This window comes from Amblyomma americanum, chromosome 10 (genome assembly GCF_052857255.1).
Source record: "Amblyomma americanum isolate KBUSLIRL-KWMA chromosome 10, ASM5285725v1, whole genome shotgun sequence".
Lineage (NCBI taxonomy): Eukaryota > Metazoa > Arthropoda > Arachnida > Ixodida > Ixodidae > Amblyomma > Amblyomma americanum.
The window spans coordinates 115,809,095-115,832,060 of NC_135506.1; the positions used below are offsets into that span (position 1 = coordinate 115,809,095).

Here is a 22,966-nt window from a genome sequence, read left to right on the forward strand (position 1 = left end):
CGCCCATCGAACACCATCGCGGTAAACTTGTCATCCTTGATGGACGCCCAGAAACTTTGCGCAGTTACGCGGATCCCCCTGGATGACAGCAAGCATGTCCCGGCGTAAATATATTTTACATCTGGTCCTGACACACTCCGCTGCATGGTTTATCATGTCGACAGCACGAGCCCTCCCGAGGAGGTGCGCGCAAATATTCGCTGCTCAACTCACGTTGTACTGCAAGCACGGCCTATGGCCTGCAAGGCCCGTTGACTCTCCCGAAGTACCTTACCTACTACGGTGCGATAGTCAAACCACAGCCCTTCCGACCTCGTCGTATTTTTTGTTATCACTGCCACAAAGAAGGACATATGCAAAATACCTGCCCTAATCCAGCAGCTGTCGCCGACATGAATGAACCAAGAGTTCCTTGTGCCCTGTGCAAATCGCCGGGCCATGACATTCGCTCCCCCGCTTGTCCAAAGACGAAGCCAGCGAAGCAGTTTCACAAGTCGCCTGCAAAAATGGATGTTCCTACAAGTAATCGCTTTGCAGCTCTCGCATGTGACGACAACGGCTTCCCTGAACTTCCTTTATCTGATCCCGCTGCTCACCATACGTCTCCTCACCAGCGTACATATGCACAAGCGGCTCACCTTCCCGGATCGAATGGTACGCCAAACCGTCGAGTGCATCCATCACATGTGGATACCACAGATTAAGACACAGCTTTAGACAATGCAATCGCGGAGGCTCGCCGCCGACTAGACGAACTCACCCAGCGCCGGGAACAGCGTCGTTCTCAATCCTCTCGAAGAATTCTAATAACTCGGGAGCAATCATCAGAGGTATCACCACGGGCAAGCACTGGGCCACTATCAGGTGCCGACCACCTGTTAGCCGTGACTACCCCGACAGTGGATAAGATATTAGCGCTGATGAAGCAGGTGACATCCCTCATCGTGGAAGCTCTTCGGCCTCGTCATGGATAGCGCATCATCATCGGTGGTGGTGAAGTGGAACTGTCGAGGATTGGCTAATAAGGCCTCTGAAGTGAACATCCGCCTTCGCGACGGAAAGCTGAGGGCATGGGCGTTCCTACTCTACTGCAAGAGCATAATGCACTCCCACGCCTTTCCGGTTTCTGCGCATACCATTCACCCTCTATCCCTGATCGCCGTTGCACCGCCTCCTTCTTCAGCCCATGTAAATCTGCTATATATATTCACAGTTCAATTCCGGACACACCGCTCGACCCTTCACGGTGGTGCAACACACGTCAAGAGGTTGTCGCCCTTCTCGTAAAACCTGCACGCACACCCCTTGTTCTAGTTTCTTTTTATAGTCGTCCTGGCTCCGCATCTCCCAATCTGGGATGGGTTCGTTTTCTACGTTCTAACAACTCGGGTATCCCTATTCTAGTTGGTGGGGACTTCAATGGCGTACACACTGCGTGGGGTTACCCATCGGATTCCTCAAGGGGTGCACACATCCAAGGGAGCTTTTCGGATCATTCCTTTCAACTTTTAAACCACCCGAATACTTCTACCCGCCCACGAGGTGGCCCGTATTCACCTGATTTGACTTGGTGGTTAGGCCCCGGTAACCCTCGCTGGGCTGTTGATTCTGATACTCGGGGTAGCGATCACAGCCCTATTTTTATCTCCCTCACGCCTACGCGTCTACGGAAAATACGCCGCACTGTACGAATAACGTCATGGGACTCTGTACGCGCAGACAATCATTTATCTACATTCAACCCCTCTTCAGCACTGTCTACTCTCTCTGCTGTTCTCGCTACTCACACTATTACCACTACAGTAAATGAAGACGACCCAAACCCGGACATACATCTCTTGAATCTGTGGGCTCTTCGTCGCCAGGCGGATCTTTACGCTACTCGTCACCCCGATGACCCATCGGCTCTTCCTACTCTTCACCGCGCTACCGCACGGGCGCGGCGCTGTGCAAAGCGGCTAGGCAGGCAACGCTGGGCTGCATGGTGTGCCCGCCTGTCCTCTACGCAGGGCAATCGACATCTTTGGAGAGTGTTTCACACCATGGAGCGCCCTTCTCAGGTTGCAGATTACACAGAGAGCATTCGCCTTGAGCTAAATGTGGATGAGGACACATTTGCACAAGCGGCCCGTCAATTTTTCCCAAACCACGACTGCACCGCTACGTCTCCACCTGACTTATCGGTTGCAGAGCCCTCCGATGGGATTACTTCTGACCTCACCATGGCAGAGCTGCTGGCCTCCATTGAACGTTTAAAAACTACTACTACTCCTGGGCACGACGGCGTACCTAACTCCTTATTCCGTAACTTGGAAGGGAGGGCTTTGCAAACCCTACTTGATACTTTTAACGAAGTGTGGCTTTGTGGCGTCATGCCGGGAGACTGGAAGCATTCAATTGTGGTTCCAATACCCAAGTCAGGTCAGCCTCCAGTATCTCTCTCGGCCCTTCTTCCGATTTTCCTTACGCCTACCATCTGCAAGCTTTATGAAAACATTCTAGCCGCACGCTTCTCGTGGTGGCTGGAATCCCATGATTGTTACCCAGATTCCCAAATTGGTTTCCGCCCACAAATTGGAACGGAGGACGGCCTTGCTACTTTGGCTGCTGACGTGCTTGACCACTCTCCAGAGTCAACTTGTACGAACCGTAATCGCTACTGACATAACAAAAGCATATGATAACATCCTTCACTCTGCCATTAATAATGCCATTATTTAATGTGGCTTTAATTCCTCTTGTTCGAGCCCTAGAGTCCATCCCTTCTATCCGCGTGCTTGCGTATGCCGATGATATAACTTTGTGGTGCTGTCATCCAGATGCGTCTATTCATCAGTCGTCCTTCAACACGCGCTGGATGTATTGACAACTCGCCTCCCACCTCTGGGTCTAACACTATCTCCTACTAAATCATGTTTCATTCGAATTGGAAATAAAGCCGGCTTACGGAAAGCTCTCCCTTTAAATTTTATGGTAAATAATTCTCTGATTCCTCAGGCAGAAACTGTTCGTATTCTTGGTCTTCTCCTCCATACATCTGGGACTCGCACCCCGTGGCTTACAGCCACCCGTAAATCGGCTCACGCTACTCTAGGTCTGATTCGTCGCATAGCTATGCGCTCTGGTGGCGCACGTGCTCGGCCCGCCAGCTTGTGCGCTCTATCCTTCAGCCACGGATAGTATATCAGGCACAATTTCAACGTCTCACCTGCAGACTGTGGGATTCCCTTGAAGCTATCAATCATGAGGCTATGCGCGTCATTACATATCTGCCTCGTTTAACACCCATACCTGTGCTACAGGAGTTCGCCCAACTTAATACACTCAGTGAAATCATCGACCAACGGGTGGCAAGTAGAGCTCGAAAACTGTCTCTCAAACTTCATCGTTTAAAGACACTTCCACCATGGTCCTATTGCCAGCTCACTGACAATCGCCCCACTGTTTCCCCGTCGGTATCAGCAGCGTATCTGCCTGAAGGGTGCATATTATACACGGATGCATCACATTCTGCAGAGAGGGGAGTTACTGCTGTGTATAGTCCGTCTCATCCGCATATCAACTCTCGCGCGACATATACGGCGGATACGTGCACTCCCCTGGCATTGGAACTTCAAGCCATTTATAACGCCATTGCTTCTCTTCCGCTCGTTCCAACATTCAATACAGTTAATATTTACACCGACTCCCGCGCCGCCCTTAAACAGCTTAAGGCTGTTCGACGAACGTTCCAGATTTCACAATCAATTCATGTGCTCTGCGCAAAGTATCCATGTCCTATGCGCATACACTGGATTCGCGTCCATGCCCAGGATCCACATAACTTTCAAGCGGATGCTATGACTCATCTTCATACATTAGACGATCCACCACCTTCCCCTCTACCCCCAGATCCGTTCCTGTCCCATGTTTCCGATTCCGAAGTTCTGCGCCAGCGAACACGCGCTCTAATTCCTCCGTGTTCGCACCCTCTCCCCCGTAGTCTTACTCGGCAGGAGGAGGTATCCGTGCGCCGGATTCGGGCAGGGGCGGCTCTGACACCATCTGTCCGTCATCGGTGGCGTACCAAAGATCTGCCAGCACCTGTCAGGTGCCCTCACTGTAGCGCTGCACCAGAGATTTGTGATGTGCGGCACTTGTGGACATGGCCAGCGACGGCTGCTATCAGAAAACGGCTCCTCAGGGAGGTGGGCCTGCTTTGGAATCGCGAAAGTGACTATGTGAACTGGACTATGGACAACCGTTTCATTAGCAACCTGTGCGGCTACCTCAGTGCTACGGCTCATCACTCCTTCTTTTAACTTTCAATCCTGTGCATTCCTTCCCCCCTCCCTTCCTTTTTCACCTTATGCCTCATGGCGCACTTCTCGAATAAAAAAAATACCTGAATTTCAATTCAGTGGGGGCGCTCACGGACTTGATTAACAAGTATTGGGCGGCGGGGAGATCCCGTCAGAGTGGAACCATGCTAGGATTACATTTATTCCTAAACCAGGGAAGAAGATCTGTATTGAGAATCTTCGTCCCATCTCGCTGACGTCCTGCTTTGCCAAATTGATAGAGCATGTGGTCTTCAACAGGCTCCAGGGTGATGTGGAGGACAAGGAGCTGATACCTGAAACGACGATTGGCTTCAGGGCTAATTTATCAACACAGGATGTCATGATATACCTCAAAAAGAACGCGGTTGATCTTGAGTACGGCACGGGCACCAAGGATACCTTGGGGCTCAACCTCACTAAGGCCTTTGACAATGCTACTCATAAGGAAATATTAAGGAAACTATCGGACGTAGGACCCAGGGGTAGAACCTTCTGATAGATCAAATCATTTCTGGAAGGTAGGACTGCGGATATTGTAGTCGGAGAAGTTAAATCAGATCCCTTCCCGTTAAGGGGCAGGGGTAACCACAATAGTCGGTTTTATCGCATTTCTTGTTTAATCTCGCTTTGATCAAGATGCCGCCGATGCTGGCAGAAATATCTGGATTTAGACATATATTTTATTCCGATGACATTACTCTATGGGTAACAAGGGGAAGCGACGCACAACTGGAGGAAGCTCTACAACAGGCAGTGCATATTGTGGAGGAGCTAGCAGGGGAGGCAGGACTCTCGCGGTCTCAGCCAAAGTCCGAGCTTTTTGTGCTTACGGATAAACCACGAAGGATACATGCGAGGCACTATGTGCCGCCACCACCGGTGGAGATGAAAGTGGGGGTGCACCGGTCGCTGAGGTCTAAACGATCAAGATCCTGGGTCTGTATCTGCAGACTAATAAGAACAATAGAGAGGGCTTGGAAATGCATAAAAATACGGTCAATGCTTCCGTGAGACCAAACAGGAGAATCGCCAATCGTAAGCGAGGGGTCAAGAAAAAGGACTTGTGAAAGCTGGTACAGGCGTTTGTGCTCAGTAGAATAGTGTATGTACCGCCTTATATGAAGATGTACGTGACGGAGAAAGGCAAGGTGGAAGCTGTGATTAGGCAAGTGTATAAGGCGGCCCTTGGGTTGCCTAACAATGCGTCTACCGAAAGGCTGATGGGATTATGGGTGCACAACAACCTGGAAGAACTGCGGGAGGCGCACTTGGTGATGCAACTCAGTAGACTTTCCAAAACGAGAGTAGGAAGGGACATATTAGAGAGGATCAACATTCGAATTGATGCTACAGCCGGGGACTTGAAAATTAAGGTGAAGCGAGAAATTCACAAGGGGTCGTGCATAAAACCTTTGCCCAAAAATATGCATCCGATACATCACGATAGCTGTACGAAGGCAAGAACCTGAGCTTTACATACTAAGCTCGGGAAGTACAACGGGGCAGTCTACGTAGATGTCGACGACTATAAGAACAAGCACGCAATTGCAGTTGCGGTGATGGACGGGCGGGGACGCTTGGTCACCTCTGGATCAGTCAAAACACGCTCTTAGGAAACTGTAGAGGAGGCGGAGATAGCGCTAGCTACAGCTAATACTAAAGTTGACCTGACTTTCCGCGACTCTAAAACAGCCATCCGAAATTTGGCGAAGGGCAGAATATCTATCACAGTGGCACGATTGCTAAATCGGGCAACGTGGCGAGGGACTACGGAGGGGGAAACTGTCTGGGTGCCGGCACAAACTGGGAACCCTGGGAATGAGGCGGCTCAAAGGAATGCTCGAGCTTTCGCCAGCCGAGCAGCTGAGCCGGACGTTCCGGGGAGGTCCACGAGAGATGGGCTGGTGCTCTTTCACGACATTACTAAACATTACAAACTTGAGCGGAGAAATTACCCGCCCCGGACAAGGATTTGGTGAAAGCGCAGGAAAGTGTCTATAACCCATACGTGTTAAACAAAATCTACCCGGACGTTCAGCCGGAATGCAAATGGTGCCAGGAACTGGGAACCTATGACCCCATATTATGGAGCCTTAGCATAACGCCGCCACCGGCGGATATTATGCATGATCCTTCTCGTGAGCAGTGGGAGGCCGTGTTGGCCAGCTCAGACCCGGTCGTCCCGACCAGGGCCGTGGAGTGGGCCACCCAGGTCGGCGTCAGCCATGGGTAGATGAACATCTAGCGCGGAATCATCTGCACATGCGTTGTGACGAAAATAATGTTTTTCCATCCATCCATACCGTAGTGGAGGACTCCGGAATAATTTCGACCACCTGGGGTCTTTAACGCGCACTGATATCGCACAGAACACGGGCGCCTATGCGTTTCGCCTCCATCGAACCGCTCCCGCCACGGTCGGGTTCGAAAACGAGAACTCAGGATCAGTAGCCGAGCGCCCTAACTACTGAGCCACCGAGCGCATTTTGAGCTTAAACTCCCATCGAAACGCGGCCGCCGTGACCGGGCTCGAACATGGGTATTCCGGCTCTGTAGCCGAGCGCACAAACTACTTTTATTTATTTAATTGGTTTTGGGGGAAAGGAAATGGCGCAGAATCTGTCTCACATATCGGCGGACACCTGAACCACGCCGTAGGGGAAGAGATAAGGGAGAGAGTGAAAGAAAGGAAGAAAGAGGTGCCGTAGTGGAGGGCTCCGGAATAATTTAGACCACCTGGGGATCTTTAACGTGCACTAACATCGCACAGCACACGGGTGCCTCAGCGTTTTTCTTCCATAAAAACGCAGCCGCCGCGGTCGGGTTCGAACCCGGGAACTCCGGATCAGCACTGACTGGTAGTGGTAGTGGTTTTTATTAAAATAATCGTAAAAAGGAAGGAAAATATTTTTCTAGCCCCGCCATCTGCCATCGATACTGAAGCTCTGAGCTGGGGCAGCGGAAATAAAGGATAGCAGGCAGAATGGAGAAATGAAATGAAAGAGGTGAGGGGACAGGAAGAGAGGATAGGGGAGAAGTAATATATACAAACTATTTGCACAATGAGAAATGTGTCCAGGTTGTGCGCGTGATTATTTCGTTTTAGAGGAATTAATACACACGCGCACAGCAATGTGTTGGCTAAAAGTGGAGTGGGGTGTCCAGTTATTAATCGTTCAAGGTAGAACTCGCCGAGCGTTCCGTCACTGCGTGTAACTACCTGACGGAGAACAGACGGGAAGTCAAGCCCGTCTGTTCGAGGAATGCACAGAAGCTCACCAAAGTTCGCTCACGAGTGCGCGCACTGTCCTGCGGCCGCAATAGCGTCTTGATGGAGTCTGGTAGTTATGCCCTGCGCCCTATAGGCGGCGAGCATATCGCGACGAGCATCGGCGAACGCGGTACAGTGAAGGAGCAGATGTTCTAGTGTTTCCACTACACCGCATCCGTCACACACATCACTAGTCGCGATTCCGTGACGCACCCGTCGTTCCCCGGGCCACACGCAGCCAATGCGCGTGCGGAAAATCCCTACACGTTGTGACCGTGTAAGTCAGCGACAGCCGCTGATACTGTCGATACGCTCACCTCCTGCAATGCGTGGGTCGGGGTGCTGCCTTCGGAGATGGTCGTGGATGGCCGCATGCACGTCCTCCAGCGCAAAGGGCAGATCGCTGGCAGGTAGTTGGTGTGCAGCGGTAGCGAGGTCGTCAGCTTCTTCGTTGCCGGCGATGCCGCAGTGACCGGGCACCCACTGTGCACGCACGGCACATCCTCTCTGCGCGAGGCGCTCGATGCACGAGCGCATTTCCCGCACTAGTGGGGTACCGCGGCCGTTAGATTGCAGGCGGCTGAGGGCGGCGCGGGAGCCGCACAGCTGAGCACTCCTGGGCGGCGGAGGGCCGAGGGTGAGCAGCAGGTCCAGCCCGAGACGGATCCCCATCAACTCCGCCGTGGTGGAGGAGCCCAGGAAAGTTGCGTGTTGATGGCTGTGCAGTCGCAGGGCGGGGATGGTGGCCGCCGCAGCAAGGGAGCAGCTGTCGCGGGCCACTGAGCCGTCGGTGTACACGAGGAGATGGTCCTGTAGCTCCTCGTGTATGACAGCTCTGGGCAGCTGCTGCACAGCACAGAGGGGTGTGCTCCGCTTTCCCGAAATGCCAACGATCTATCGCTGTACCTCCGAGGCAGCAGGCCAGGGCGCGCAGGAGCCGTTGGGGGGTGGGCCTTGTGTCAATTGTTTATACTCGAGCAGCGCCGCGCCCATTCGTGAGCGCACGTGCGAGCGCATACTCTGCAGTAGCGAGCCGCCGTCCGGTGCGCGGTGAAGCCGGTCGATGTGATTCAATGCCCTGCGCGCTGCTTGGAGCTCAAGTGGCCACGCTCCTGCCTCGGACAACGTTGCGGCGCACTGCGAGTTTTTGGGAAGGCCTAGGCACACGCGCAGGGACTTGCGGTGCTGAAGCTCGAGTTTCTTCCAGCACGGCTTGCGCACTGTGACGAGCGGCAGCGCATAGAGCACCGCCCCTAAAGCTGCGGCATTGTATAGACGCAGCGCTGCTTTCTGAGAGATGCCCTGGCCTCGAGCGGTGAGCTTGTGCACGGCGGCGGTGATCCTCTTCATCTGCAGACCGGCCTTGGTCGCCGCGGGGCGGAAGGAAAGGCCTCAGACGATGTCCAGGCCAAGGTACCGCACCGATTTACGCCAAGGAATCGGAGTCCCGTCTAGTGACAGTGGCGCAAGGTGCGCGCGCGAGCGCGAAACGCAGGCCATGACCACCGATTTGTCCGCGCTCAGCGACAGACCAAGGCCGCGCAAGCTGGCATCGATTGCGGTCAGGGCTCCCTGAAGGCACCCCCGCATGCGGAACGCCTCGCCCGGTGGTCCCCGGTACCACAGAGCTATGTCGTCTGCATATATGGGCATGTACATATGGTGTCGGCCGCTCGTGGGGAGGGAAGCCGGCACCACAGACATGGCCACATAAAACAGAAATGGTGATAAGACAGAGTCCTGCGGCACGCCCATGTCGACCGGGCGAGGCTAGGAGAGCTTACCCCCTACTCGTACGCGCATGGTGTGCCCGCTTAGGAAGCCATGACCGTATCGCAAAAGGCGCCCACTCACAGCGGCCCCCTCACGCATCGCGAGAATTAGTGCGCGTGCGTCCCCGCCGCGGTGGCTCAGTGGTTAGGGCGCTCGACTACTGATCCGGAGTTCCCGGGTTCGAACCTAACCTTTTTTCTGTGATTTGTCTACCTAATTCTTCTTTCTTTCACCATCATTGTAAGTTTTCTTTCCAGCCAGGACAATGCTGTTGATTTTATGCTGACTACTGTAACCGGATAACAGCTCTGCTATATGTATTTTTTTATTTTCTTTATTGTATTGTATTGTATTTTCTTTATTTCTTTACTGTATTGCTGTCAAAGTGGGGGCCCGTGGCCTTGTCAAACTGTCAAACGGCAGCTTTTACTACGGGTCCCCGCCATCATCTGTACCATGGTGGCAAATAAATTTGAATTTGAATTTGAACCCGACCGCGGCGGCTGCGTTTTTATGGAAGAAAAACGCTAAGGTGCCCGTGTGCTGTGCGATGTCAATGCACGTTAAAGATCCCCAGGTGGTCGAAATTATTCCGGAGCCCTCCACTACGGCACCTCTTCTTCCTTTCTTCTTTCACTCCCTCCTTTATCCTTTCCCTTACGGCGCGGTTCAGGTGTCCAACGATATATGTGACAGATACTGCGCCATTCCCTCTCCCCCAAAAAACCAATTAATATTATTATTATTAATTGGTGCTCGGTGAACGTTGTCAAAAGCGCCCGAAACGTCCAGTAGTAGCAGCAGCGCAACCTGGCCTGCCGTCCTGGCATGCTCCAGCCCTGTAACAACGTCCGATATAGAATCAGCCGTGCACAGCATCCCACGGAAACCCGTCTGCCGCTCGTCAAACAAATCAGCCTCCGCAGCCCACTCGTTCACACGCTGCAATGCCATATGCTCCATGAGCTTACCTGCCGCCGATGTTAATGCCACTGGCCGGTATCCGCTCAGCTCCGTAGGTGGGCGCCGTGCCTTTGGGATGGGACAAACGACCGCGGTTCGCCAATCCTCCGGTAGCTCCCCGCGTTCCCACACCAGGTTGATCTGCTGCAGGAGGATCTGTCGTTGCTGCGCATTAAGGTTTCGCGGCATCCGGTATGTCACCCCGTCCGGTCCGTGCGCCGAGCGGCGGCGGCAGCGCTGCAGCGCATTGTTGAGTTCCACCGCGGTGAACGACGCATCACATGTGATCACGGGCGAGACTGGCATCACGCATCACGGGCGAGACTGGCGTCGCTTCTGGGGCTCTCAGGAGCAGCTATGTTAGCTGCGTTTGCGGCGCTGGGCGGCGCGAACCGATCGGCAAACCGCTCTGCCAACTCTTCAAAGCTGAGCCCGCTGGAGATTGCGAGGGCGGCCAGCGGTTGACGGTTTGTCTCTGGTTCGGTGATACGCCGCAGGGTGTCAAACAGCCTCTGCGAGCTGACATCTTCCTCCATCCTTTGGCATAGTGAAGCCCACTGCCGGCGGTAAAGCTTGTTGGCGTGGGGGCGGGCTACCGCGTCCAAGCGGTTGTAGACAGTCCAGTCGGCGGCTCTGTCAGTCCGTCGCGCCCGTCGCTCTGCGCGATCTCTCTTCTCGCGCAGATTGAGCAGCTTTATATCATGTGTGGGCTGCCCTGCCCTTACCTCTGCTCGTTTGGTGGCTGCGAGAGCGCTTCAGACTAGACTTGAAAAGAAATCTGCGCCAGTGGCTGCCGCCTCGTCGACCGCCCGCCTGAACGCACTCCAGTTGGTAATGGAGTAGGCACGCTTGGGGCGCGCTCTGCCCCACGCACTATGGTGGGCGTTAAAATCACCACAGATGATTTGTCGCGGGGCATAGCACGAAGACACAGCACGAAAACACAGCGCGTTCCACGCGACAGCTGGACGCACATAAACACTGCCCACCGACGTGTTAACACCACCGACGCGCACTGTCACCACCACGCACTCCTGGGCATCGGCTGTCGACGCCGCCGAGCCGACGAGGGTGTGCTGGACGTCCTGCCGCAAGTATATCGCGCACCTTGATTTCCCGGGGCGATAAGATGTGTCACAACAGGGCACTGCGGCACAGGTGGGTTCCTCGCGCGTGGTGGCTGAGTGGTAGCCAATGTAGCCAGGTAGCCGCATCCGAGGCTCCCCGTCATGTGAACGTACATACGTCTCCTGCAGCGCGATAACTTCCGGCGAATCCTGTGCGATGCGAACTCGCATTTCGGCGTACCGCGCCGCAAGTAAGCGCACGTTCCACTGCAGGATGGATGGTATGCGGGAGGCTGTCCGGCGGCTAGCCATCACGCTGGCTTATCTGTGCGGAAGTACCCGCGGTTTCTAAGCAAGCCCGGTGTCAATCGGTGCCCTCCGGGAAAAGTGCGCTGAGGGCGCGTAAGGCCAGCTTTAGGCGCGCGATCTCGGCGTCCCGTGCGTCAGGGGGCTGGCCATGAGAAGCGGCCGCAGGCTCGGCCCGCGCTGTACGGGACGCCGGGCAACCGGATCGCCGCTGCCGCTGCCGGCGCTGCTGTTGCTTCCGTGGCTGCTGCTGCTGGGGTGCTCCCCTGACGGTGTGCGTATAAGAAAGCCCGCGCGGCGCCTGCTGATGTTGCTGGACTGGGACCGCTGTTTCAGCCTGGACGACAGCTCGGACAACCCGCCTGGACATCGGTGCCATAGATGTGGCCATTCAATTGGCCACGTGACGCTCTCGCTGCCAGTGCGGGCACGCTGGGTCAATGGCTACGTGCCGCCCCCCCGCAGTTAATGCAGCGGGACTTGCTCGCGCAGGTACCAGGCTCGTGCGGCCCGCCGCAGCGCGTGAATCGGCCAGGAGAACGACACACCTCAGTGGCATGCCCCAGGCTAGCGCACTTGGCCTACTGGAGCGGCGGGGGACGGCAGGGGCGGACCGCGAGCCTACGCTTGAATATGGTGATGAACGCCGGTGGTGTCGGCGCCGCAAAACGGAGAGCGACTGTGCTGCCCGAAAGAGACGCCGACACCGTCGGCACCGTTGACTCCGCCGCCGCTAGCAGCTCCTCCGCCGTCCTGCGCCCGTCCACACCGAAGACCAGGCCGGAGCTTTGGTTCCGAGGAGGAGGCTCCTTGGCGTAGACCGGCACGTCGCGGATGATGGCTGTGGCTAGCAGGGCCTGGAGAGCATCGCTACTCCCCGCATCCACTGCCACCACATTCCGCTGCATGTTTACCCGGACGGCGAGGACGCCCGGACGGGATCCGATCTCCTCGGCCAACTCCCAGCCCTGTTCCCTGGTGAAGGCTGTGCCCCGGTTCGCCGGCCGAAACAGCACCGTCCCCACCAGGTTGGACGGGACTTCCACGGCAGCCGCAGCTCGCTCCAGGGCAGCTCTCCGACGCCGCTGCGCCTTGGTAGTGATGGTGCGCCACGGGACCAGGCTGGCCCTAGCATCAGCGTCGCCGCTGTCTGCGGCGCATTGCCGCGGCGCACAGCGGAGTTGGGCGCTCTCGCTGCCAGCAGACGAAGCCGCAGCCTGGTCTCGTGCGGCGGGAGTTGGCGAGGTCGCACCCGGTTTCCTTCCGGACGCCGTCGCCCCAGCAGCAACAGCAGCAGCAGCAGGCTGGAGGTGGGCTCCATGGGCCTCGCGCTGGGCAGGCCCTGCTCCTTCGAGTGTGGAGGGAAAGGGAACAGTGGCGGTGGGGGGGGGGGGGGGGGGCTTCGAGCTTTCCGCTTGGCCACCGCGATGTCCCTGTTGGTTTCCGCGTCCCTCTCCTCCTCGGACCCCGTTGAGCGTCACCGTTTCCTGAGAACAGACTCGTCCATTGGGGTGCACATGCTGTTGTGCCCGAACAACCAGCCCGGACTCCACGTTTTCAAGACGCACAATTTCTCCTGCGAACGCCCTTGAACAAGCCCGGTGCTCCGCCGCAAAGCAACAAACAGCGCCCTAACACTCCCTGGACAAGCACAGATGCTGTGCCGCTAGGCAGCGGCGCCTTATGGAGAAGCATCGGCGAGCAACATGTCCAAACGTTTTGCAGCATTGCTAGACAGCCAGGCGCCGGTCCCCTTCCCCCCTCGGAATCACCGTGTGCGGCAAACTTGAAGCGGGTGGCCAGCGCGGTCGCTGGCTGGACTTCTCGGACGGCTGTCAAGTGCTAGAATTTTATTGGTCCGTTTGAGTGACGACTGTTTCTCGGGGCTATATAAGCCCCAACGCTGCCGCCTTGACAGACTCCGGACTCCGTTCTTCCGAGCCCGTGCTGAGTGTGCCGCTCCCTAGTGGAGTGTGATGTGTGACGCGTTGGAGCCTCGCCGGACGTCACCGTGCAAGAACAGTCGCGTTTTCTGCTAGCTCTCGGCCCCTGTGCCGATCTCGTCCTGTCTAATGCCCTGTACATAATGTATAAAATCCCTTTCGTTGTTCTCACCGACGCCTCACTCGGAGACTTCGCTACCGACTACGGAGCTGGCGACGCTCTGTCACAAAACGGGTGGCGAGCGTAACGGGACCACCTCAAAGTCACAACACTGGTGGCAGCGGTGGGATCGCCAGTCACAACACTGCTCTCTTCGGCTGCAGGTGTCTGCGGGGAGCGCGCCGCAGCAGCATCAGGGAAAGAGGGCATCACAGCCAGTTCCCCAGGAGTCGCAATGGCGGCAGAAAGCGCAGGGGTGGCCAGAAATGGCGGGGAGGGAGCCGCCATAGAGTCCTGCGTCTGGTGAGCAAGCGCCATGGCGTCCCTCAAGGCTAGAACGCGTGGGTCCGCCGGCGACACGTCCAAGGTCCTGATGACGGACTCGAAGTTCTCCGAGGTGGTGATGAGCGCCGCCCTCAGGCACCTCACCGTGTCCCGCAGATCAGTGATCTCGGCCTGCATTCGCCGAATGGTGCTGGATGTACGACCTTGCTCTGGATGGCATTCGTTTCCGTGATCGCGAACGTGAACGGCCTGCCCTGCGTAGCTCATTGCCACCGCCGAACACAGGCCGTCGCTCGTTCACGGTATATGTGGCCTCCGTGGGGAGACCCCGCAGCGCCGCGAAGCCTTAGGCCCAGCGTCCGAAGGAGCGGAGAGCTATAAAACACGTCCGCTCGCTTCGAGCGTCCGCCGAAGAATCCACTAACTACTGAGAATTGATTTTTAGGGAACCGAAATGGCGCAGTATCTGTCTGTCGTATCGGCGGACACCTGAACCGCACCGAAAGGAAAACGATAAAGGAGGAACTAAGAGTAGCAAGGAACGAGTTCCCGTATTGGAGGGCGCCTGAATGATTTCGACCACCTGTGGATTTTTACCGTGCACTGATATCTGAACTCGGCAACGTTTAACGCTAGAACTTTAGTGAGGCTAGCCTAGCAGTGCTGTCCGAGGAACTAGCGGGAATTAAATTTGATGTCATAGGGCTTGGTGAAGTTAGGAGGGCAGGTGAGGCGTATACAGTACTAAAGGACGGACACATACCGTTCTACCGCGGATTAGCAGATAGACGAGAACTAGGTGTGGTATTCCTCATTAATCAGGATATAGCTGGCAACGTAGAGGAGTTCTATAGTATTAACGAGAGGGTAGCAGCTATTGTGATTAGGCTCAATAAGAGGTACAAGCTGAAAATGGTGCAGGCCTACGCGCCTACATCCAGCCATGATGGCGAGACCGTTGAAAGTTTCTATGAAGACGTGGAATCGGCCTTGAATAAAGTAAAATCACACTGCACTGTACTGATTGGCGACGTCAATGCGAATGTGGGCAAGAGGGAGGCTGGCGACCACGCGGTAGGCGACTATGGTATAGGTTCTGGAAATAGCAGGGGAAAGTTATTAGTAGAATTCGCAGACAGAAATAATTTACGGATCCTCAATACTTTCTTCCGCAAACGAGAGAACAGGAAGTGGACCTGGAAGAGCCCCAATGGGGGACTAAAAATGAAATCGACTTCATACTATGCGCTCAACCTGGCAACGTTCAGGACCTGGCCGTCCTCGGTAAGGTGCCCTGTAGCAACCACAGAATGGCAAGGTCTCGAATTATCTTAGACTTGAAGAAGGAACGGAAGAAACTAGTGAAGAGTAAGTCCAATAACGAGTTAACGGTAAGAGGGAAAGTACAGGAATGCAGGATATCACTGCAAAACAAATATTCGGCTTAACTGAGGAACACGATCTTGATGTTCATACAATGAACGATAATCTGACAGCCATCATTACGGAGTGCGCAGTAGAAGTAGGCGCAGTGAGTGAAAACTTTATTGGATCTTTCAAGGGTTTCGCGGTTATGAAGTCTCCGTCGTCTTCTCTGGCGCTGGCGACTTGAGGCTTCTCGTCAGCAAGGGTGGGCCCCTATTCCAAGGCTCCACTGAGTCGTGCTGCATCATTCGCGTACTGCACTAAGGCCCTTTGGGTCGTGAGCTCGCCGCAAGTGAGCCAACTCTCCCATTTCTCTGCACTCGGGTGTTCGTGTTGGTGGAATGCTTTGTTGCGTTCGCACTCCCACGTTATATGGTAAAGTGTAGGTGTTGCATCGCACCAAGGGCAGGTGGCTCTGTATTGTGCCGGGAACATCTTTTTAAGTATGTGTAGGTTAGGAAAGGAGTTGGTCTGTAATCTGCGTCAGCCGGTCGCTTCCTCCTTTGTTAGGGCTTTGTGTCGTGGTGGATATCTAATTCTAGCTCCCCTATGCAAGTTCAAGGTCTCTGCGTATCTCCCCTCGCAAGCCTGTAGGCGGAGCTCCGGAGCATCTGACTGCCCTGCTCGGAATGCGTTACCTCGAGCTAGGCTGTCTGCCCTTTCGTTCCCCCTTATGCCCGCGTGGCCCGGGATCCAGATTAGGTTATGCCTGGGTTTCTCCTCGGCGGAGGTTGCCCCGCTGAGTATTCTAAGGGCTGTTCTGCTGATCCTGCCCCTCGTGTAGTTCCTGCACGTCTCCTTCGAGTCCGTCAGTATGATGAGAGATCGGCCCGTTCTGTAGCCTTCTGCTGCCGCCAGCGCAACGGCAATCTCTTCAGCCTCCGCTGTGCCGACGACCTTTGCCGTGGCACACGGGATCATGTTTCCTTCCTTGTTTACCACTACCGTCGCGGCTACGCGTTCTCTCTCGCGCGGATATACGGCAGCGTCCGTGTATACCGTGTTGTCTAACTGGGCTAGCGTTTTTTCTACATACTCGGCCCTCGCTTTTCGTTTGTTTTCGTGAAGATTACGTTCCATGTTTTTCGGCAATGGTCCCACGTTAATGGTTTTCCTAAGGTGGTCCGGTACGTCCGCGTATCTGTCTACTAGTCTGCTCGTTTTCTGACTCAAACTTCTTAGGAGCGCTCGTCCCAAAGGGGTGCCTCTGAGTCTCGTGGTTTGCGTTCCCAGCAGAGCTTCGGCGAGCTCGCTGGAGGTGTTGGTGATGTCTAGCTGGAGCAACTTTTCGTTCGACGTGTTCTTGGGTAGGTGCAGAGCAGTCTTGTATGCCTTGCTGAGAATGGTGTCGGCTTGCTCTATTTCCGCCTTGGTCGTCGCGTGGTACGGCAGGGAGTACGTGACTCGGCTGACAATTAGGCTGTTGACTAGCTTGAGAGTGTCTTCTTCCTTCATTCCGTATCTCTTTTGGAAGACTGTTGATCATACGGCCCACCTGCTCTGCCGCCTTGCTCAGCAGGCTGATTGTGTGGCTGCATTTCCGGCTTCCTTGCAACCACACGCCCGGATCCTTATCATGTTCTTTTCCGGGATGTTCTGTCCCTCGAGAGCGACCTCCAGTGTCGCTTGGGTGGGATGCTTGCCAACCCTTTGGAGTTCCGACTTCTCCGTCGAGCATCTTAGGCCCCTCTCTATGGTGTAACTTTCTACGCAAGTTGCCGCTTCCTGTAGTTTTTCTTGCTTCTCCCCCAGTGATCCTTGGGTGACCCATGTCGTGACGTCGTCGGCGTACATCGCGTGATGGATGCCCTGGATCTCCTTGAGCCGTCTTGCGAGTCCAATCATTGCCACGTTGAAGAGGACGGGCGATATGACGGACCCTTGGGGCGTGCCTTTGTACGGCGTGGGGAAGACGTCGCTTCTCAGCTCGCCCAGCCCCACGGTCACCGTTCTGTCGCTCAGGAAGCCTCTGACGTAATCGTGCGTTCTCCTCCCGCAGTTGGTGTTGTTGATGCCTTCCATGGTGGCCGCGTGGCTTACGTTGTCGAAAGCTCCCTTTATGTCGAGGGCCATGACGACGTTTTCGCCCGCCTTCGGCATCGTATCGAGCACTTCCTCCTTGAGTTGTAGCAGCACGTCTTGCGTAGAGAGGTTGGCTCTGAACCCGCACATGCTGTCCGGTTACCATTGTTCGTTCTCCAGGTGCGACTGGATTCTCTTCGTGATCACTTTCTCGTACAGCTTGCACAGGCACGACGTTAGAGATATCGGCCTCAGGTTCTCGATCTGGCGCTTCTTTCCCGGCTTCGGAATCATTACGATGACGGCGTGTTTCCACTCCGCCGTCACTCTTCCCTCTTGCCAGAGCTTGTTGAGGTAGGTCGTAAGCTGATCTATCACCTCGTCACTGAGGTTCCTTATTAGCGAGTTCCGGATCTTGTCCGCCCCCGCCGCCGTGTTCTTCGGGGCCGATCTTATCGCCTCGACGACCTCCTCTCTCGTGATGGGTCGGTCCATGGCCGGGTTCTCCTCGCCGCGGTATTCTTCTCGGTAGCTGTCGACCTGATCTTTGCCGTAGCACTTGATCCGGACCTCTTCGAGTAGTTGTTCGTCCGCGCCTTCGTCTTGGTGCACCAGCCTCTATATCGACTTGCTGCCTTTAGACTTGTGTTTGCTCGGGTCCATGAGGGCCTTGAGGATCTGCCACGTTCTGGCCGTGCTGAGGGTGCCATACAGCGAGTTACTGAATTGCTGCGACCCCTGCCTGGCCAGCTGCTTCGCGTACTGCTCCGTTTGCTTCGTTATATCGGCAATTTTCTTCTTTAGCTTCCTGTTGAGTTTTTGTCTCTTCCACCGCTTGGTGAGCCCGCGTCTCGCCTCCCATAGCTTGAGGAGGCGCTTGTCCACCTCCGGTGTTTGTTCCGTTCTGCCTACTTCTTTCGTGTATAGGTCTTGGATTCGTCTGAGTTGGCTCCACTTTTCCGCAGAACCGATGTCGCCCTCGAGCTGCTTGCAGTGCGCTCTGAAGGCGTCCCAGTCCGTTAGCCGAGCCGTGCCAATCTTCCTCCTGACGTTATTCGCCACTGTGCAGATCCTTATTATGTGGTGGTCGCTTCCAAGGTTCTCGAGTAGGTTTTCCCACTCCGCTTGTTTGGCGCCCCTTATGAAGGTTAGGTCAGGACTCGTGTCTGGATTGACGCTGTTCCCTGCCTAGTCGGTTGATTCTCGTCGGTTAGCAGCTCGCATCCTACGTTCTCTTCCGCCGTGCAGATGCCGCGCCTCTTTTTGTCCTCTTTGTCATAGCCCCATCTCGGTGTCTTGGCGTTAAAGTCGCCCGCTATGATTAAGGTGTTTTGCCCCGCCAACTTTTTCGCCTCCGCAAAGAGCCTAATAAAGTTCCCTTTTGTTTGCTTGGGTGGGCTGTATAGATTTACGATATAGGTGCTTTTGGAATTTCATTTCTTTTTGGGAATTATCTCCGTAATTACGTGTTCGATCTGGGTGTCCTCTATTTCTTTGTGTGCTATGGCTACTACTTGTTTGCTTATGAGGGTTTCAGTGCTGCCGCTTTCCTGACACGTGTAGCCCCTGAGTGTTGGGGTGTTGTTTTTTCTTGTAACATAATTACATCCGGTGGGGTTCCTCTGGTGTATATAAATTGCTGCAGGAGGCCTTGCTTACGCTTGTACCCCGTGCAGTTCCATTGCCAAATTTCTAGTTGTTGGTGCCGTTCTGCCATGTTTGGTTATTGTTGTTTGTGTTGGGGGTCTCTGCGCCGAACCTGCGTTCGTTGTATAGTCTGTCTCTGGCGTCGTTGGTGGTTCTTTGCGTGGTCTGGTTTTTTACATAGTTGCTAAAGCTCTGTTCGTGCAGGGCAAAATTTTGTTGTGTCTGTTGCATTTCACTTTGCACTTGCTGCATCTGACCCTGTAGATTCATTATGAGGTTTTTGATATCATCAATGGGGTTTCCCCCTTCGTTGTTTTGTTGCGCCATCTCCATCGCCTGAGGTGGTGGTGTCGGCGTTCTAGCCGGCGAATAACCCGCCCTCATTTCTTGTTTCTCTCTGATAATGTCGTTTAGTTGTTTCTTTAGTTGCCTCGCTTCCTCGTGACTTTGCTCGAGTTCGCGCCTGAGGCTCGTAATCTCTTCTAATAGTTGTTTGTCTTGTGTGGTTTGTATGTTGTTTGTGTTAGATTGCGGAGCAGAAAGTGATTTGGGAGGGCCGTCTCCCCAGCTCACCTTAACACCTCCGCCGCTCTTCTTCTTTTGCCACGGCTGCTGCTTTTGCTGCGGCTGTTGCTTGCCGGCGTTGGCAAGGGGTGGGTAGGACCCGTCCCGGTTGGACCCTCGGCTCCGGTTCCGGCTCCTGCCGCAGCTGCGGCTCCGTGTTCTGCTCCGGCCCGGGTCCTGGCTCTCGTCCCGGAACCATCTTCGTCTTCTTCCCTGGCTGCGGCGTCGGCTGCGCCGCTGCTGCTGCTGGGGTCCCCACCGCAGCTCGCTCGCTGACTTGAGAAGTAGGCGGAAGGACAGTTCGACAGGACATCTCAAGCTATCTCAGGTGACGAAAGATCTGATTAAGAAGCACCAAAGCATGAGGGCGTGTAACCCTACCGACAGAATAAAACTGACATAGCTATCGAAGATAATAAATAAGCGCAAGGTAGCCGACATAAGGAAGTTTAATAGGGAGAGAATCAAGCATGCTCTAAAGAACGAAGGTAGCCTAGAAGCGGGGAAGAGGAAACTAGGCACAGGTAAAAACAAGATGTACGCGCTAAGAGAAAAAGAGGGCAATGTCATTAGCAATATGGATAAGACAGTTAACGTAGCCGAAGAGTTCTACACAAATCTGTACAGTAGCCAATGTAATCATAGCGTAATCAAGCAATGTAATCAAGCAAGAAATGGACTTGGACAGGGCATGTGATGCGAAAGCAAGATAACCGCTGGTCCTTAAGGATAACGGATTTTATTCCAAGAGAAAGTAAGCGTAGCAGGGGACGGCAGAAGGTTAGGTAGGCGGGTGAGATTAAGAAGTTTGCCGGCAAAGGGTGCATAACGCTGGCAAAAGATAGGGTTAATTGGAGAGGCATGGCAGAGGCCTTTGCCCTGCAGTGGGTGTAATAAGGCTGATGATGATGATGATGATGATGATGATGATGATGATGATGATGATGATGATGATGACAACAGCACACGGCTAGCGTTTCGCCTCCATCGAAACGCGGCCGCCGCGGCCGGGTTCGAGTGACAGAGAGAAATACTTTAATATTTCAAAGGAATTCGGCGCCCGCGCCTGGGTCCCCGCACGAGCCCACTGCACTCAAGTGTTTATGTTCCTAAGGTTCATAACACTGGCGGCACGGCTGGTGGCGATGGTCTCCACGGCCGGGTCCTCCGAGCGCAGCAGGGTCTCCCAGACCTTCCAGTCTTGAGATTCTCCAGGCCCCACGGTAGAGGGTCCGCCAGGCAGAGGGAGAGGATGTGGAAGGAACACACGAAGGGTTCTGGGCATAGGATGCAGGCATAAGTGTGGAAGGAGGGATGCTAGTCGGCCAGAGTTAGGGGAGAGTGTGTGCTTGTAGTCCTCGCCAGAGTATTGCGTGTTTGTTATGTAAAAGGGGTGGGGCGGGAGCTACCGCTGGCAAGTGGCTTTGTTGGCCTGCGTCATCTCGCTGAATAAATGCGTGCGCACCTTCCTGAATCCCGATCCGAGGCCACCTGAGGAATAGACGCCCGGTGGCCTGTTTGTAAAGAGAGAATAAAAGACGCTGTAAAAACAACGAATCACTCCGATGGGAAGGATCATACTGCAAATCGCGCCGCCATGTTGGAAACGCTAACTCGCCGTACACTACAGGTATGCATGCTGACCCCAGAAAATAGCGTACTTAAGAAAAGCGTACTTTAGGTTCCTTCTATGTCGCGTTTAGCGCGTCCGCACTAGAAGGCGCGCTATATTTAGCGCACGCTATCCCTTTAGGTGTGTCTGTGTTTGCTACGCTAATACTGCCTATTGCAATAGTTGCCTTGCTACAGGTTTTGGCGCAGACATCAACCAACAACGAACAAAAATGGTGTGATATTTTCTCTGTAAGTGGGCAGTTAAATCCCCCAGCAGAAAATTTGGGCCCATACACTGGGGTTGTGCAGTAAGTAGACATGTCCGCCGGCTTCTGCGGCACTTAGTTGCAGTCAATGGCGCCTGCCCTGAGTGGGTAGGTGCAACTTTTCTCTTGAGGTGAACAAGAAGACAGAAGCGGAGGCTACGTCTCCGTGGTCGCACCTGACCCGTGTTTCCTGTTACGTTATCTCGGCTTAAAAAGCACTTGCTTTGCCATGACACCAACAACAGTGGTGAAAAAGTGTAGTGAAATTATAAGGAATATCAATAGGCGGCTGTATTTAAGAAAAGCCGGTGTAGGTTGTACGTCACTAATGCAGTCCCAAAAGGCGTTTCCTGTTTTACAGCGCTATCTTTCGAATCCTGGGTTTCGTGCATACCCCTTGCACACTAAACACGGATCTGAGAATATAGCAATTTCAATAGCTGTTCTTATTGAACTCCTACACTGTTAACAAAGACATCCAAATGGGAGTAGATGGCTTCTCACCTAGCGCACACCCAAACAGAGGCTTTATTTACTCCATATAAATGGAGCATTTTATTTACTCATTATGCAAGGGAGGTATATAGGAGTACATGGGAGTACACAGTCGATCACACTTGTCTAGAGCGCTCGAGAGGTGCCGTCCAGGGGAAGTAAGGCGAGATTCCAAAGCAGGTATTGACTTTCTCGGATAATGCTTGCGCAGCCGAATAGACACGTGAACCGCATAGGCATCAGCGCCTTAACGCCAGCAAAGCAGTTGCGAAAAGATTTAACTTCATTTGCTCCGCAGCAGACCGCCCGAGCGCTCTAGACGAGTGTGATAGACTCTGTACATTTTTACTAGAAATGCAACCCAGAAATGGCGTCATGTTTATTTATCCTCATTCAGGCTCATTCTCACAGCAGTGCCACCGGCGGAAACGGGCAGTAGCTGCGGGGACCGCCGGCAACGCAACTTGGCAAACTGCGCTGCCCGAATATCATCCCGCGTCACGCGTTCTTTTCGCCGTCTCCGATCCCAGCAGAGGCGGAGGCGGCAGGAGTCGTCTGCTTGCCGTCTGCTTTTGCTGTACGAGCTGGTTTGGTTGACTGTGATCGTAGATAAATGGCTGTGACAATCAATAGTAGACTGAAAAGTAATCACAAAGTAGCTTTCACGGTCACGCACCACGCTTTATGTGACTAAATACCAGAGCAGAATATCTAAAATGAAAACACCCGTGAAGGTAATTTGGTATGTGTCACAGACCAGTGGGACGTGGCCCATTGGGAGAGAGCAGAGGAGAGGGTTCACGTAGAGCAGTAACTGGGTCGCAGCACGGCTGCTTGCGGGAG

The 22,966-nt window shown here is 54.3% G+C and overlaps 1 pseudogene; it reads left to right on the top strand.

Moving 5' to 3' along the window:
- The first annotated feature begins 4,662 nt into the window (after positions 1 to 4,662).
- Positions 4,663 to 6,555, top strand: LOC144108649 (uncharacterized; annotated as a pseudogene).
- The last annotated feature ends 16,411 nt before the right edge of the window (positions 6,556 to 22,966 follow it).